At 42.6% G+C, this 14,875-nt stretch overlaps 4 non-coding genes and 2 pseudogenes across 4 annotated transcripts; all 6 read left to right on the top strand.

Moving 5' to 3' along the window:
* The first annotated feature begins 2,538 nt into the window (after positions 1 to 2,538).
* Positions 2,539 to 2,753, top strand: LOC141235343 (U2 spliceosomal RNA; annotated as a pseudogene).
* A 1,115-nt stretch (positions 2,754 to 3,868) lies between these two features.
* Positions 3,869 to 4,059, top strand: LOC141234924 (U2 spliceosomal RNA). The gene has a single exon (XR_012300786.1). It is a non-coding gene; the product is annotated as a U2 spliceosomal RNA (small nuclear RNA).
* A 6,106-nt stretch (positions 4,060 to 10,165) lies between these two features.
* On the top strand, positions 10,166 to 10,380 carry LOC141235342 (U2 spliceosomal RNA; annotated as a pseudogene).
* A 1,115-nt stretch (positions 10,381 to 11,495) lies between these two features.
* On the top strand, positions 11,496 to 11,686 carry LOC141234923 (U2 spliceosomal RNA). The gene has a single exon (XR_012300785.1). It is a non-coding gene; the product is annotated as a U2 spliceosomal RNA (small nuclear RNA).
* A 1,115-nt stretch (positions 11,687 to 12,801) lies between these two features.
* Positions 12,802 to 12,992, top strand: LOC141234922 (U2 spliceosomal RNA). Its single transcript, XR_012300784.1, has one exon. It is a non-coding gene; the product is annotated as a U2 spliceosomal RNA (small nuclear RNA).
* Positions 12,993 to 14,107: 1,115 nt separating this feature from the next.
* LOC141234921 (U2 spliceosomal RNA) lies at positions 14,108 to 14,298 on the top strand. Its single transcript, XR_012300783.1, has one exon. It is a non-coding gene; the product is annotated as a U2 spliceosomal RNA (small nuclear RNA).
* The last annotated feature ends 577 nt before the right edge of the window (positions 14,299 to 14,875 follow it).

Below are 14,875 nucleotides of genomic sequence, written 5' to 3'. Positions count from 1 at the left end.
AGAATGAATTGAAGTATGTGTTGGATGAGAAAGGAAAGGAAATTATATATCGTACTAAAATTGAGCACCTGGAGAAAAATGAGAAGTGTACGAGGTTCTTTTTTAAAAAAATGAATGGTAGGAAGACTGATATGAATGAAGTTGTGAATGAAAGTGGAACCAACTGTATGGGTGAGGATGTGCTGAACGAAGTGAATAGGTTTTATAGCAAGTTGTATGATGAGAAATGGATTGACTCTGGGCTTGTGTCATATGTTCTGAATGGTGTGGAGAAAAAACTTGATTCTGAGGAGCGTGATCTGTTGTGTGAGGATGTAGTTCTGGATGAAGTGAAGAATGTGGTGTGGAGTGCTAAAAAGAGTAAGACTCCTGGAAAAGATGGTATACCTGTAGAGTTGTATGTGAAAGCATGGGAAGTTTTGGGAACAGATTTGACTGAGGTATGTAAGTATATGTGGGTGAATGGTAGGTTGTGTGAATCAATGAAAGAAGGAGTGGTTGTGCTTGTGTATAAAAAGGGTGAGAGGAAACGTTTGGAAAACTGGAGACCAATAACACTGCTGAATTCGGATTATAAGGTCTACAGTAAGTTACTGGCAAATCGTATGCGTGAAGTGATTGGTAGTGTTGTGGAGGAGGACCAAGTATGTGCAGTGCCTGGAAGAAGTATGAGTGATAACTTGTTATTGTTGAGAGATATGATTGGGGATTGCAAGGATAGAAAGCAGAAATGTATGACTTTAGCTATTGATTTTGAGAAGGCGTTTGACAGGGTTTCGCATGTGTTTTTGTTTAAAGTACTGGAAAGAATGGGGTTTCCTAGAGAATTTGTGAATTGTGTAAAATCATTGTATGATTGTGTGTCAAGTGAGTTCTTGGTTAATGGGTGGCTGTGTGACAAAGTGAAGATTAGGTCAGGAGTAAGGCAGGGGTGTCCTATGTCCCCCGTCTTATTTGTATGTGTAATAGAACCATTGTTATGTTTGATTAGACGGGATAAAATGATGAGAGGTTTGTTGGTGCCTGGTAGTGGTGGTAAGCATGTGAAAGTGTTAGGTTATATGGATGATGTTGTGGTTGTGAGTGAAAGTATGGCTTCTTTGAGTAGAATTAAATTGCTTTTGGATTTTTTTGTTGGTGCGTCTGGTTTTAGGGTAAATTGGAATAAATGTAGTTTTAAATGTTTTGGAGATAGTAGTATTCGTATGGATGGTGTAAAGTGTGAAGTGGGTGCAATCAAGATTTTGGGCGTATTATTTAATGATGACTTAAAAGGGAATGAAAGTTGGGAAGAGTGTGGTATGCGGGTTGAACGTAAATTGAATTTTTGGCGAATGAGAGAATTGACTCTGCGTGGTAAGGTATTAATTATCAAAGCAGTGATTCTCCCTATCCTGCTTTATGTGGCGACTGTTTTTCCTTCTCCTTACAGGAAAATTAAGAGAATAGAGAAGTTGGTATTCACATTCCTGTGGTGTAGTAAGATGGAGAAGTTGAAGCGGGAGAGCCTTTTTAAGGCTTGTCAGCATGGTGGGCTGGCCTTTCCCAATATTGAAGTTTTTTTAGGTCTTAATTATATTAAGACTGTGGTTATTTTGCTGGGTAAAGGCAATAAAGGTGCTTTTATGGCTAATTATTCTGCTGGATGGATGTTGTATGGGTTATGCTGGAGGAAGAGAGATGCGAGTGTGCCTGTGGCCTTTAAGTGTCCTGTTTGGTATGAGGTGATTGAGAAATTTGTGAGAAAGCATGATTTGTTGAGTGTGGGAATGAATGATTTTAGAATGACCAAGAATGTGGTGAAAAGAATGAGTGCAAATGAGGTAGAGTGTAATATTGTTGGGCTGAGAGGGAATGAGGTTTCAGATGCATGGAAGAAGTTAGATACGTTTGGGATGTCAAACAAACAGAAGGATGTGGTGTGGATGACTTTACATAATATTTTACCTGTGAGAGAAGTGCAGAAGAAAAGAGAGTTGATAAGAACAGATGTGTGTCCGAGAGTGGGATGTGGTGGTTGTGAGACTGTGAGGCATGTTATGTGGGATTGTGAGTACGCGTACAGTGTGTGGAAGTGTGTAGGTGGATTGTGTAAGGGTTTAGCAGGCGTGAATTTTGTGGATTGGCGTGTGGCGATGTTTGGAATTGGTGCGTGTAGTCGGTCTAAAGATAGAATTTTATGGTTGATAATGGCTTGTGTGATGGAGAGTTTGTGGGATGCAAGGAACCTTGGACTTTTCAAGAGGAAATCTTTATCAGTGAATGAATGTGTTAGACTTATTCTTTCAAGACTATACCTGATATATAAGTTGGACAGCAGAGGCGGTGGTGGCACAGATGCCGAAGGGATTTGGAAATTTAAAAAGTGGCATTACCTTATCAAATACCAGTGATTTTTTTCTTTGTGATTCCTTGAAGTTTCTGCATTTGTGTTACGTAAAGGATGTTCCCTTGTGATTATATTTCGTCTTATACTACTGCTAAATAAATAGAACCATGATGATGAGAAGTTTTAAGTAGCAAATTTTGGAGAAATTCATACTGTTTGCTAAAAAACTAAACTGAATGGTTTAAAAAAAAAAAAAAAAAAAAAAAAAAAATCTGTTCTTATCAGTTTAATATCTGATACGTCCCCTATCTGGGGACCATATATTAAATGGATTTTTAGAACAGGGAGATGGAAAAAGAGCTTGCTCTGTCCACTCCACGCATTGACCTGGTATTGCAGTATCTCCAGGACCGGTGCACCCCTTCTTTAATGCAGTTTCTAAAATCAGAAAGAATTGAATTCAATGTTTTTTGTTCATTTTGCTTGTTTGTCGGATTTTGGGATGGACTCTTTGGCTTTGCTTTTCTTCTCCTCATTGGATTTTTCATGTTCAAAGTTGCAGAAGCCAGATTACAAGCTCATTTTGGTTCAACTTCAGCAACTGTGCATTGCATTGCCATGTAATGTGATGCAATGCTATCTTTCTAGCTCTCCCTTTTTACTTCCTTTTGGATAAACAGACATATTAGGCAAGCATTTTGGAGCTTTCACCTAAATAACTACAGGTGGTGAGATAAGCTGCACAATATAATTGACCTTTCAGTATATTGTTGCACACACACCATCTATTTAGCAAATGCCCTTGTTATCAACAGCAGCCTTTTAAACTCACCTGAGCTAACAGGTATGTGCGCTGGTTACTCTGCTGCGCTTAAAATTTCTTTTTTGGTTTGCTACAATGCCTTTTCTGAAACGTTGTCTCCTTCTTCTGGAACACTGACTTCTTTCATTTAATGCCTGCAGACTATAAAAGAGAACCCAACCCAAAAAGTTTGGTTGATTAGTCTGTGGCATTCTGTTAAACTGTTGCTTATGGCGGTCTCTGTGAGCTTCTCAGCGACATTCAGCCAGCCAGGTATCCTGCCTGCAGTAGATGGAATGTGGCAATGGAACGCTGGCTGCGCGTGTCATAATAGGCTCTGAGCCTTTATATACCTGTGCACAGCAGCAGCCACCTTCAGTCTGCTGCTGGACAGCCAGCAGCAGCAGCAGCAGGAGAGGTATGTAATCAGGAGCCCTCCTGCTAAGGGTAGACAGCTGCTCGTTCCACCCCACCCCCCGCCTTAATTGGTTCTCCTCCCTTCCAACGGTGTTGAGGCGGGTGGGAACAGCAGGGGGTGAAGGTGCTGTGTTTAAAGAGGTGGAGTTATGCAGATCTAAAACGCGTGGATTGCAGCAGCAGCAAGCCGAAAAGTGCAGGCATGTAAGGGATCTAGAGGTTGACAACATGTCTTCTTAACGGGAATCCAGGAGCTCATCTCCACAAATGGACTTTTCAGGATCCTTGGGTGGCTCCGTAGTTTGAAACCAATTCTGGTTATCGCTTCTCGGCCTTTTGGCTAAGATCAAGTGTAGTATCTGTTCTTATCAGTTTAATATCTGATACGTCCCCTATCTGGGGACCATATATTAAATGGATTTTTAGAACAGGGAGATGGAAAAAGAGCTTGCTCTGTCCACTCCACGCATTGACCTGGTATTGCAGTATCTCCAGGACCGGTGCACCCCTTCTTTAATGCAGTTTCTAAAATCAGAAAGAATTGAATTCAATGTTTTTTGTTCATTTTGCTTGTTTGTCGGATTTTGGGATGGACTCTTTGGCTTTGCTTTTCTTCTCCTCATTGGATTTTTCATGTTCAAAGTTGCAGAAGCCAGATTACAAGCTCATTTTGGTTCAACTTCAGCAACTGTGCATTGCATTGCCATGTAATGTGATGCAATGCTATCTTTCTAGCTCTCCCTTTTTACTTCCTTTTGGATAAACAGACATATTAGGCAAGCATTTTGGAGCTTTCACCTAAATAACTACAGGTGGTGAGATAAGCTGCACAATATAATTGACCTTTCAGTATATTGTTGCACACACACCATCTATTTAGCAAATGCCCTTGTTATCAACAGCAGCCTTTTAAACTCACCTGAGCTAACAGGTATGTGCGCTGGTTACTCTGCTGCGCTTAAAATTTCTTTTTTGGTTTGCTACAATGCCTTTTCTGAAACGTTGTCTCCTTCTGCTGGAACACTGACTTCTTTCATTTAATGCCTGCAGACTATAAAAGAGAACCCAACCCAAAAAGTTTGGTTGATTAGTCTGTGGCATTCTGTTAAACTGTTGCTTATGGCGGTCTCTGTGAGCTTCTCAGCGACATTCAGCCAGCCAGGTATCCTGCCTGCAGTAGATGGAATGTGGCAATGGAACGCTGGCTGCGCGTGTCATAATAGGCTCTGAGCCTTTATATACCTGTGCACAGCAGCAGCCACCTTCAGTCTGCTGCTGGACAGCCAGCAGCAGCAGCAGCAGGAGAGGTATGTAATCAGGAGCCCTCCTGCTAAGGGTAGACAGCTGCTCGTTCCACCCCACCCCCCGCCTTAATTGGTTCTCCTCCCTTCCAACGGTGTTGAGGCGGGTGGGAACAGCAGGGGGTGAAGGTGCTGTGTTTAAAGAGGTGGAGTTATGCAGATCTAAAACGCGTGGATTGCAGCAGCAGCAAGCCGAAAAGTGCAGGCATGTAAGGGATCTAGAGGTTGACAACATGTCTTCTTAACGGGAGTCCAGGAGCTCATCTCCACAAATGGACTTTTCAGGATCCTTGGGTGGCTCCGTAGTTTGAAACCAATTCTGGTTATCGCTTCTCGGCCTTTTGGCTCAGACCTAGTGTTTGGACAAGAGGTTCCTTGTGTACTAGCCCTCGGCCTTCCAGCATCGCCACTTCGGTGGCTTAAGCTGGATGCTGCTATAGGGGGAGAGTGAGGAGGAAACGAGAAGGCGATTCCTGAAGCGACCATGGGTGTCAAGCTTCGCTTTGCTGGGACCGGGGATCCCCGGGTCAAGAATGCTTTCCGTATCGAGGTCTCTGAGGAGAAGAAGGACCATTTCTCGTTGTCATACCTGGTCAACGCCATTTTCTATGAAATCCTGAAGATCCAGAAGTCGGAGATCATCTGTTTGCAGGAGTTCAGAAGGGAGCATAGGTACGTCTTGGTGCTTTCTTCTATGGCGGCTTGCCAAAACCTTTTCAAAACTCTTCAAGTCCTTTCAGAGCACCCTCAGCTGGATGGACTTATCTTCACTGTACTCTACTCTAAGGGGGATATCCCGGTGGTAGTATTCATGCACAACCCCTTTATCTCCCGGGATGATATCACTGCATTCCTGAGAAGACACTGCATTTTTGTGCAATTCTCCCATAAAATCTTAAATGGAGAAGGGCTGTGGACTGGGAAGTATAAATACTTTGTGAGGTTTGGGATAGACCCTCATGGTCCTGGAGGTATTCACTATCCTCCCCTGAACTTTACAATTGGAAGAGACTCTGGATATCTGTTTTTTCCCGAGGCGCCATTGTTCTGCAGGAGATGCAACATGTTCGGGCATATCCAGGATTTCTGCAAACAATTGCCAAACTGTAGAAAGTGCAACAAGTACGGTCATCTGGCGAAGGATTGTTCCAACCCGGTGGTATGTGATGCCTGCGGGGAGGAAGGACATGTGATTCGGGATTGTAAGGCTAAAGTCAAGCCTAGGTCCTTCTCCGAAGTGACCAAAGGTAAGCCTACTGTCCCTGCTGTTACCCCACAGGTGACTACTGCAGAGATCAATGAGGAGACGGAGCCCCCTGAGGTTGAAGATCTGGTGGGTGAGGCCCAGACCCTGTTGGACCCTCCAGCCCCTGCTGGGCCAAGTATGGAGATCTCCGAGTTGGATGTGGACCTCCCTCATCAGTCCGAAATATGTGGTGAGGGTGACATGGATGTGTCTCTTGCTCGAACCCCTGCATTGTCCTGGGGTGCTACAGACGAAGAGGTGGCCAGGGATGGTGGCCAAGGAGACTTTACTTCTGGGAGGTCTTTTGATGATGATGATACTCCTGAACTGGCCAATAAAAAACCCAGACGAGAGTACTCACCTGCCAGCGGAGGGTGCGACAGTCCTGCAAGTGACCGCATTTACCCGCAGGATGTCTTCTCCCCTGATGCTCCTTACCTTGGCATCCCTGAGAGCATCAACACCTTTGGGGTGCTTTCCCAGTCTGATGATAATGGATGAGTATGGTGTGATCAACATTGAGTCATGTATTTCTTTTCTTTAATTAATGTCTTGCCAATCTGGTTGGGATGTAGTGTCCCTAAATGTAAGGCAGATCAGATCTAAAATCAGAAGAACAACTGTTCTGGACTACCTGAAACATTTAGGTGCTGATGTTTTTTGCCTTCAGGAGTGTGGGATTCAGGATGCTCCTTGTGACAAAGACTGGCCTTACGGACAGCATATCTGGTCAGGGTCTAATCATAATAAAAATGATGGGGTGGGGATATTAGTTGGGAATAAAGAAATCTCTATTGATAGTTATATTGTGGTGGAGGTGGGCCGATGTTTAATTGCATTTTTGAGTTATAGAGGGTGGCGGGTCAGAATTATTAATTTATATTGCCCTACAGGGAAGGAAGAGCGGCTTGCTCTTCTTGAAAAATTAAGTTTTTTTCTTCCAGGGAAATCTCCCACTATTTTTGTTGGGGACGTTAATTGTGTCACAGAAGGAAAGTGTGACATAACAGGAAAGAAATTGTCCCATTTAATTTGTGATTTTTCCTTTTTAGATGCAGCAGTTGTTGTTCTTGGCATGCCACCACCGCCGACATACCATGCTGACCGTGGTGAGATTCATTCCAGAATTGATTTAATGTTATTTTCTAAAAATATGGTATGTTTGGATTTTTCTCAACAAAAGGTACCTTTTTCGGACCATGAATGTTTGAGAGGCGTGTTTTGTGCGAATGGTGACCAAGTGTATGGCGGTGGGGTATGGAAGTTGAATGCAAGGCTGTTAGAGGATGATGAGGTGATGAATGAGTTTAATGTAAAGTATGAAAGATGGAGAATGCGTAAGAAGGATTTTGTGTGTGTTCTTGACTGGTGGGACTGGGTGAAAGTGCAATTTAAAACTTTCTTCAAAAAGTGGGGCTATAGAAAAGCTGCCAGATATAGGAATAGGTTTAATGACCTTAATAGACGGATTGACTGGTTGAGAAAGTGTGTTGCAAGTGGTTTGGAGATGTCTGATCAACTTACTGAGGCTAAGAATGAATTGAAGTATGTGTTGGATGAGAAAGGAAAGGAAATTATATATCGTACTAAAATTGAGCACCTGGAGAAAAATGAGAAGTGTACGAGGTTCTTTTTTAAAAAAATGAATGGTAGGAAGACTGATATGAATGAAGTTGTGAATGAAAGTGGAACCAACTGTATGGGTGAGGATGTGCTGAACGAAGTGAATAGGTTTTATAGCAAGTTGTATGATGAGAAATGGATTGACTCTGGGCTTGTGTCATATGTTCTGAATGGTGTGGAGAAAAAACTTGATTCTGAGGAGCGTGATCTGTTGTGTGAGGATGTAGTTCTGGATGAAGTGAAGAATGTGGTGTGGAGTGCTAAAAAGAGTAAGACTCCTGGAAAAGATGGTATACCTGTAGAGTTGTATGTGAAAGCATGGGAAGTTTTGGGAACAGATTTGACTGAGGTATGTAAGTATATGTGGGTGAATGGTAGGTTGTGTGAATCAATGAAAGAAGGAGTGGTTGTGCTTGTGTATAAAAAGGGTGAGAGGAAACGTTTGGAAAACTGGAGACCAATAACACTGCTGAATTCGGATTATAAGGTCTACAGTAAGTTACTGGCAAATCGTATGCGTGAAGTGATTGGTAGTGTTGTGGAGGAGGACCAAGTATGTGCAGTGCCTGGAAGAAGTATGAGTGATAACTTGTTATTGTTGAGAGATATGATTGGGGATTGCAAGGATAGAAAGCAGAAATGTATGACTTTAGCTATTGATTTTGAGAAGGCGTTTGACAGGGTTTCGCATGTGTTTTTGTTTAAAGTACTGGAAAGAATGGGGTTTCCTAGAGAATTTGTGAATTGTGTAAAATCATTGTATGATTGTGTGTCAAGTGAGTTCTTGGTTAATGGGTGGCTGTGTGACAAAGTGAAGATTAGGTCAGGAGTAAGGCAGGGGTGTCCTATGTCCCCCGTCTTATTTGTATGTGTAATAGAACCATTGTTATGTTTGATTAGACGGGATAAAATGATGAGAGGTTTGTTGGTGCCTGGTAGTGGTGGTAAGCATGTGAAAGTGTTAGGTTATATGGATGATGTTGTGGTTGTGAGTGAAAGTATGGCTTCTTTGAGTAGAATTAAATTGCTTTTGGATTTTTTTGTTGGTGCGTCTGGTTTTAGGGTAAATTGGAATAAATGTAGTTTTAAATGTTTTGGAGATAGTAGTATTCGTATGGATGGTGTAAAGTGTGAAGTGGGTGCAATCAAGATTTTGGGCGTATTATTTAATGATGACTTAAAAGGGAATGAAAGTTGGGAAGAGTGTGGTATGCGGGTTGAACGTAAATTGAATTTTTGGCGAATGAGAGAATTGACTCTGCGTGGTAAGGTATTAATTATCAAAGCAGTGATTCTCCCTATCCTGCTTTATGTGGCGACTGTTTTTCCTTCTCCTTACAGGAAAATTAAGAGAATAGAGAAGTTGGTATTCACATTCCTGTGGTGTAGTAAGATGGAGAAGTTGAAGCGGGAGAGCCTTTTTAAGGCTTGTCAGCATGGTGGGCTGGCCTTTCCCAATATTGAAGTTTTTTTAGGTCTTAATTATATTAAGACTGTGGTTATTTTGCTGGGTAAAGGCAATAAAGGTGCTTTTATGGCTAATTATTCTGCTGGATGGATGTTGTATGGGTTATGCTGGAGGAAGAGAGATGCGAGTGTGCCTGTGGCCTTTAAGTGTCCTGTTTGGTATGAGGTGATTGAGAAATTTGTGAGAAAGCATGATTTGTTGAGTGTGGGAATGAATGATTTTAGAATGACCAAGAATGTGGTGAAAAGAATGAGTGCAAATGAGGTAGAGTGTAATATTGTTGGGCTGAGAGGGAATGAGGTTTCAGATGCATGGAAGAAGTTAGATACGTTTGGGATGTCAAACAAACAGAAGGATGTGGTGTGGATGACTTTACATAATATTTTACCTGTGAGAGAAGTGCAGAAGAAAAGAGAGTTGATAAGAACAGATGTGTGTCCGAGAGTGGGATGTGGTGGTTGTGAGACTGTGAGGCATGTTATGTGGGATTGTGAGTACGCGTACAGTGTGTGGAAGTGTGTAGGTGGATTGTGTAAGGGTTTAGCAGGCGTGAATTTTGTGGATTGGCGTGTGGCGATGTTTGGAATTGGTGCGTGTAGTCGGTCTAAAGATAGAATTTTATGGTTGATAATGGCTTGTGTGATGGAGAGTTTGTGGGATGCAAGGAACCTTGGACTTTTCAAGAGGAAATCTTTATCAGTGAATGAATGTGTTAGACTTATTCTTTCAAGACTATACCTGATATATAAGTTGGACAGCAGAGGCGGTGGTGGCACAGATGCCGAAGGGATTTGGAAATTTAAAAAGTGGCATTACCTTATCAAATACCAGTGATTTTTTTCTTTGTGATTCCTTGAAGTTTCTGCATTTGTGTTACGTAAAGGATGTTCCCTTGTGATTATATTTCGTCTTATACTACTGCTAAATAAATAGAACCATGATGATGAGAAGTTTTAAGTAGCAAATTTTGGAGAAATTCATACTGTTTGCTAAAAAACTAAACTGAATGGTTTAAAAAAAAAAAAAAAAAAAAAAAAAAAATCTGTTCTTATCAGTTTAATATCTGATACGTCCCCTATCTGGGGACCATATATTAAATGGATTTTTAGAACAGGGAGATGGAAAAAGAGCTTGCTCTGTCCACTCCACGCATTGACCTGGTATTGCAGTATCTCCAGGACCGGTGCACCCCTTCTTTAATGCAGTTTCTAAAATCAGAAAGAATTGAATTCAATGTTTTTTGTTCATTTTGCTTGTTTGTCGGATTTTGGGATGGACTCTTTGGCTTTGCTTTTCTTCTCCTCATTGGATTTTTCATGTTCAAAGTTGCAGAAGCCAGATTACAAGCTCATTTTGGTTCAACTTCAGCAACTGTGCATTGCATTGCCATGTAATGTGATGCAATGCTATCTTTCTAGCTCTCCCTTTTTACTTCCTTTTGGATAAACAGACATATTAGGCAAGCATTTTGGAGCTTTCACCTAAATAACTACAGGTGGTGAGATAAGCTGCACAATATAATTGACCTTTCAGTATATTGTTGCACACACACCATCTATTTAGCAAATGCCCTTGTTATCAACAGCAGCCTTTTAAACTCACCTGAGCTAACAGGTATGTGCGCTGGTTACTCTGCTGCGCTTAAAATTTCTTTTTTGGTTTGCTACAATGCCTTTTCTGAAACGTTGTCTCCTTCTGCTGGAACACTGACTTCTTTCATTTAATGCCTGCAGACTATAAAAGAGAACCCAACCCAAAAAGTTTGGTTGATTAGTCTGTGGCATTCTGTTAAACTGTTGCTTATGGCGGTCTCTGTGAGCTTCTCAGCGACATTCAGCCAGCCAGGTATCCTGCCTGCAGTAGATGGAATGTGGCAATGGAACGCTGGCTGCGCGTGTCATAATAGGCTCTGAGCCTTTATATACCTGTGCACAGCAGCAGCCACCTTCAGTCTGCTGCTGGACAGCCAGCAGCAGCAGCAGCAGGAGAGGTATGTAATCAGGAGCCCTCCTGCTAAGGGTAGACAGCTGCTCGTTCCACCCCACCCCCCGCCTTAATTGGTTCTCCTCCCTTCCAACGGTGTTGAGGCGGGTGGGAACAGCAGGGGGTGAAGGTGCTGTGTTTAAAGAGGTGGAGTTATGCAGATCTAAAACGCGTGGATTGCAGCAGCAGCAAGCCGAAAAGTGCAGGCATGTAAGGGATCTAGAGGTTGACAACATGTCTTCTTAACGGGAATCCAGGAGCTCATCTCCACAAATGGACTTTTCAGGATCCTTGGGTGGCTCCGTAGTTTGAAACCAATTCTGGTTATCGCTTCTCGGCCTTTTGGCTAAGATCAAGTGTAGTATCTGTTCTTATCAGTTTAATATCTGATACGTCCCCTATCTGGGGACCATATATTAAATGGATTTTTAGAACAGGGAGATGGAAAAAGAGCTTGCTCTGTCCACTCCACGCATTGACCTGGTATTGCAGTATCTCCAGGACCGGTGCACCCCTTCTTTAATGCAGTTTCTAAAATCAGAAAGAATTGAATTCAATGTTTTTTGTTCATTTTGCTTGTTTGTCGGATTTTGGGATGGACTCTTTGGCTTTGCTTTTCTTCTCCTCATTGGATTTTTCATGTTCAAAGTTGCAGAAGCCAGATTACAAGCTCATTTTGGTTCAACTTCAGCAACTGTGCATTGCATTGCCATGTAATGTGATGCAATGCTATCTTTCTAGCTCTCCCTTTTTACTTCCTTTTGGATAAACAGACATATTAGGCAAGCATTTTGGAGCTTTCACCTAAATAACTACAGGTGGTGAGATAAGCTGCACAATATAATTGACCTTTCAGTATATTGTTGCACACACACCATCTATTTAGCAAATGCCCTTGTTATCAACAGCAGCCTTTTAAACTCACCTGAGCTAACAGGTATGTGCGCTGGTTACTCTGCTGCGCTTAAAATTTCTTTTTTGGTTTGCTACAATGCCTTTTCTGAAACGTTGTCTCCTTCTGCTGGAACACTGACTTCTTTCATTTAATGCCTGCAGACTATAAAAGAGAACCCAACCCAAAAAGTTTGGTTGATTAGTCTGTGGCATTCTGTTAAACTGTTGCTTATGGCGGTCTCTGTGAGCTTCTCAGCGACATTCAGCCAGCCAGGTATCCTGCCTGCAGTAGATGGAATGTGGCAATGGAACGCTGGCTGCGCGTGTCATAATAGGCTCTGAGCCTTTATATACCTGTGCACAGCAGCAGCCACCTTCAGTCTGCTGCTGGACAGCCAGCAGCAGCAGCAGCAGGAGAGGTATGTAATCAGGAGCCCTCCTGCTAAGGGTAGACAGCTGCTCGTTCCACCCCACCCCCCGCCTTAATTGGTTCTCCTCCCTTCCAACGGTGTTGAGGCGGGTGGGAACAGCAGGGGGTGAAGGTGCTGTGTTTAAAGAGGTGGCGTTATGCAGATCTAAAACGCGTGGATTGCAGCAGCAGCAAGCCGAAAAGTGCAGGCATGTAAGGGATCTAGAGGTTGACAACATGTCTTCTTAACGGGAGTCCAGGAGCTCATCTCCACAAATGGACTTTTCAGGATCCTTGGGTGGCTCCGTAGTTTGAAACCAATTCTGGTTATCGCTTCTCGGCCTTTTGGCTAAGATCAAGTGTAGTATCTGTTCTTATCAGTTTAATATCTGATACGTCCCCTATCTGGGGACCATATATTAAATGGATTTTTAGAACAGGGAGATGGAAAAAGAGCTTGCTCTGTCCACTCCACGCATTGACCTGGTATTGCAGTATCTCCAGGACCGGTGCACCCCTTCTTTAATGCAGTTTCTAAAATCAGAAAGAATTGAATTCAATGTTTTTTGTTCATTTTGCTTGTTTGTCGGATTTGGGGATGGACTCTTTGGCTTTGCTTTTCTTCTCCTCATTGGATTTTTCATGTTCAAAGTTGCAGAAGCCAGATTACAAGCTCATTTTGGTTCAACTTCAGCAACTGTGCATTGCATTGCCATGTAATGTGATGCAATGCTATCTTTCTAGCTCTCCCTTTTTACTTCCTTTTGGATAAACAGACATATTAGGCAAGCATTTTGGAGCTTTCACCTAAATAACTACAGGTGGTGAGATAAGCTGCACAATATAATTGACCTTTCAGTATATTGTTGCACACACACCATCTATTTAGCAAATGCCCTTGTTATCAACAGCAGCCTTTTAAACTCACCTGAGCTAACAGGTATGTGCGCTGGTTACTCTGCTGCGCTTAAAATTTCTTTTTTGGTTTGCTACAATGCCTTTTCTGAAACGTTGTCTCCTTCTGCTGGAACACTGACTTCTTTCATTTAATGCCTGCAGACTATAAAAGAGAACCCAACCCAAAAAGTTTGGTTGATTAGTCTGTGGCATTCTGTTAAACTGTTGCTTATGGCGGTCTCTGTGAGCTTCTCAGCGACATTCAGCCAGCCAGGTATCCTGCCTGCAGTAGATGGAATGTGGCAATGGAACGCTGGCTGCGCGTGTCATAATAGGCTCTGAGCCTTTATATACCTGTGCACAGCAGCAGCCACCTTCAGTCTGCTGCTGGACAGCCAGCAGCAGCAGCAGCAGGAGAGGTATGTAATCAGGAGCCCTCCTGCTAAGGGTAGACAGCTGCTCGTTCCACCCCACCCCCCGCCTTAATTGGTTCTCCTCCCTTCCAACGGTGTTGAGGCGGGTGGGAACAGCAGGGGGTGAAGGTGCTGTGTTTAAAGAGGTGGAGTTATGCAGATCTAAAACGCGTGGATTGCAGCAGCAGCAAGCCGAAAAGTGCAGGCATGTAAGGGATCTAGAGGTTGACAACATGTCTTCTTAACGGGAGTCCAGGAGCTCATCTCCACAAATGGACTTTTCAGGATCCTTGGGTGGCTCCGTAGTTTGAAACCAATTCTGGTTATCGCTTCTCGGCCTTTTGGCTAAGATCAAGTGTAGTATCTGTTCTTATCAGTTTAATATCTGATACGTCCCCTATCTGGGGACCATATATTAAATGGATTTTTAGAACAGGGAGATGGAAAAAGAGCTTGCTCTGTCCACTCCACGCATTGACCTGGTATTGCAGTATCTCCAGGACCGGTGCACCCCTTCTTTAATGCAGTTTCTAAAATCAGAAAGAATTGAATTCAATGTTTTTTGTTCATTTTGCTTGTTTGTCGGATTTGGGGATGGACTCTTTGGCTTTGCTTTTCTTCTCCTCATTGGATTTTTCATGTTCAAAGTTGCAGAAGCCAGATTACAAGCTCATTTTGGTTCAACTTCAGCAACTGTGCATTGCATTGCCATGTAATGTGATGCAATGCTATCTTTCTAGCTCTCCCTTTTTACTTCCTTTTGGATAAACAGACATATTAGGCAAGCATTTTGGAGCTTTCACCTAAATTACTACAGGTGGTGAGATAAGCTGCACAATATAATTGACCTTTCAGTATATTGTTGCACACACACCATCTATTTAGCAAATGCCCTTGTTATCAACAGCAGCCTTTTAAACTCACCTGAGCTAACAGGTATGTGCGCTGGTTACTCTGCTGCGCTTAAAATTTCTTTTTTGGTTTGCTACAATGCCTTTTCTGAAACGTTGTCTCCTTCTGCTGGAACACTGACTTCTTTCATTTAATGCCTGCAGACTATAAAAGAGAACCCAACCCAAAAAGTTTGGTTGAT

The sequence above is a fragment of the Phyllobates terribilis genome, unplaced genomic scaffold, assembly GCF_046119375.1.
Source record: "Phyllobates terribilis strain yellow unplaced genomic scaffold, ASM4611937v1 Scaffold_650__1_contigs__length_881393, whole genome shotgun sequence".
NCBI classification, from domain to species: Eukaryota; Metazoa; Chordata; class Amphibia; order Anura; family Dendrobatidae; genus Phyllobates; species Phyllobates terribilis.
This window is presented reverse-complemented; position numbering and strand designations above follow the sequence as displayed.